Source organism: Lytechinus variegatus, chromosome 7 (genome assembly GCF_018143015.1).
Source record: "Lytechinus variegatus isolate NC3 chromosome 7, Lvar_3.0, whole genome shotgun sequence".
Lineage (NCBI taxonomy): Eukaryota > Metazoa > Echinodermata > Echinoidea > Temnopleuroida > Toxopneustidae > Lytechinus > Lytechinus variegatus.
In genome coordinates, this window is record NC_054746.1 from 28,337,363 (window position 1) to 28,340,625 (window position 3,263).

Genomic DNA, 3,263 nt, shown 5'->3' on the forward strand with positions numbered 1-3,263 from the left:
TCAGATAGAGTTTAGATTTCATGTTAATTTTTGAAAACTGTCAAAAAACTTCATGATTCCTTCATTGTGATGAATATTTAAGTTATTAATGAATACATTTTCACAGAATTTAGACTCTCCCTGAATGAAAGGCATTTTCTGTGAAGATCTGCGTTTTCAAATAACTTGTGAAAAACTTAAGGTACATGAACCTACAATACATGTACATTTAAAAAATCACATGTAGCCTGTGGCTATGTGCTGGAATTTGAATAGACTGAGTTAGATGTTGATTTAATTTCTTCATTTCTTTAACATAATTTATATGCAATCCAAGTGCACCTCACAGTCACAATCATACACAAACACCCACAACCGTGATTCTAACCATGAAAAAAAAAACCTTAAATTTTTTTTTCTAAATTTATTATTTGATCTGAATTCTCTCTTTTTATGTTTATTTTATTCATTTATTTAGATTTTTTTTTGGGGGGGTTCATTGTTTGTGGTTCATTAAAGATGAAAAGTAAATAAGCCCATGTAAAGGGGATGTGGAGTGAGGGTGTCAAAACACACTTAAACATTTAAATCTGATTTCTTAGTTGTTTGAATAAGCCTATTACTTAGCATGCTATTTCTGTACTAATTAAAAAATTGCAGGAGCTGCGCTTACTATAAGCAAATTTGAGGTGTGGTTCACAGTTATATTCTTTTTTTTAATTGCCCCTGGTTCCAGAAAATTGCCCCCGGTTCCTGTAAAAAGCCCGCGAGCCGGGGCAATTTTTTTTCAAGCCTTGCTTAATTCAAGGCTTGCACTGGTCATGTTGAGTTTTCGTGAAAATCTGATTTTTTACTAAAAAATATGATTTTTGAGGATATTCAGTCTGATTTTTTGTGTCAAGAGGTTGGCATCTCTGGGTAAATGGGTACCGGTAGGAAGTTATTCCTTAAAAAGCTGTGTGCGCTATGAACGCCTAGTAATATAGGAGCACCTAACAAGGTGGATATGTGCGCAATATAAATACCCTATATTATTATAAGTTTATGGGTGGTGCATATGCCATGTCAACTAAAGTTTGGAGGCAGAGACAGCAAAAATAAAGGGAATAGACCTGTTTAAGGTTGTGTATTTGGAATTTGTTCAAGTAAATGGCATATTTCAAAACTCTTTTTGACACATAAGCGATTAGAAAATGTGATTTGGGACATTTGTCTTTTGATTATACCCATATTTTTTTTCTTTAAATAAAATCTGTGGCATGTGCTAGTGAGTACCGGGCTTGTAGGCCTGATGGCATTGTATTCCTTGTAACCCTTGGTGCTATATGAATTTATCACCATAATAGATCCACTGACGAATTATTAATACTAGAGGATTGTAGCCTAGTCCTTTGAAATTAATTGAACTATAAAATGCATGTATGAGTTGGAGGGGGAGATAGCCTGAAATATGCTCAGGATGTAGTGGAGAGAATCAAGATACCCAGAATTGGACCTCTAGCCAAAGATATATTTGGCACAGAAAATAGTACTGATTTGGGGGAAAAGAATACTTGTGTAGTGCCCTCTCTTGGCACGTTTGAGTTAAATCATTTGAGAACGATGTTATTCAAGATTTTTCAGCCTTATGAAAGTTGTTTGATTAAGTTAAAGCAAATACCATCATTCTTAGATTCCACAATGGTCCAGAGGCCAGTTTCATAGAGTTGCAACTGTTGTAAAAAGTTAAGGCAACTACCATGTTAATAAGTCTCAGCAGCCAATCAAAAATATCATGGTAGTTGCCACAATGCCAAAGTTTCAACTGTTTATGAAACGGGCCCCACATGTCTTAAAGAGAAATTCCAGTAGTTGCAGTAAACACTGATTTCATGAGAAAGTCTGTAAAACAAGGCTTAATTGTCAGTATATCATCGATCTAGAACAGTTACATTAACTGAACTTTGTGAAATCTTGAAATCTAAGCTGAAAAATGTTCACACCGAAGATCCCTAACACAGATAAGCGCATGTGGGACAATGTATAATTATTGCTTAGACGCTCTACCCGAATCCTGTGCTTATTTTTCAGCAATTACACAATTTCTTCCAGAATCCTTTGGTGGTCATTTTATTGGATTCTGTACGAACTCATTTTGATATCAAAATTAGCATTTACCCTTAAGTGGTTTATGATTAATTTGAAATGGAGGCGACAGCCTAAATTTGTCATATATACTTGCATGTAATTTTAAATTAATATTTAGGATTATGCAAAACAAAATTGATGATCAATTGAATTGCAAACTAAACCTAGGAAAGAAAAGACATTCAAGTTATTCATTGCACAAGGATTTAATTATAAAAATCAAAAGAGACAATAAGACATGATCAACATTTTTACACGAATAGCAATCAATGTAGGTGTGATTTAAGTAAGATACTCATTACTACTTGAGAATGCAAACTGTATATTGATTTAAAGCATTTTCCAATATCATGTATATTATCTAATCAAAGATCGCACTGATTGAACATTACTCAAATATAATGCAATGCTACCTCCTATATCTCCCTGGTATCTGCAAATAAATAAAATACACTTCTGTTTTTAAAGCGACACTGCTTGTGAATTTGAATGATTGATCATACATGTAAGTACATTCGATTCATTCTCAACCACTTTCTTGTGTAATGGGGGCCTCAAAGTAGTCTTGGAAGTGATTTAAATCAGTCTTCTAAAATCTCCTTGGAAAAGTGAGATGTGGTTTTCAAGATCGCTTTTGCCTTGTTAACCCGGTTTTCGTCGTAAGTGAGACACCAACGTTCTTTTTTGCGCTAAGTACGCACTGTGCGTAGAAAATTGTACGACTCCACTGAGAGCGTTCCATAGAAACAAGGCCAATTAACATGAAGTGGTTCTGTAATCATGTTTAAGAAAGTAGATGAGAAGTTGGCATCCAAATCCCCTGACTATACAAATTTCAACACAGATACTAAAGTAAATCTGTATAAAATATATCTGCCAATTGAAAAGATCAAGATATACTTTATATATACTATACTGTATTCCTACATGGCAATAAGAAAATTATGTACATTTATTGTAAAGTAACTATACCACCCCCCCCCCCCAAAAAAAAAAGGCTCCCAATAACATGGTCATGAAGTCAAAATAAGAAATGGTAGGACAAAGTTCAGTAACGGAATTATAGCAGTGATATCAGTGAAAGCAAAATGTACCCTTAAGCAGTCTGAAAACATCTTTCCTTCACGAGAACTATCATCTTCACAATCTCTAAGAAA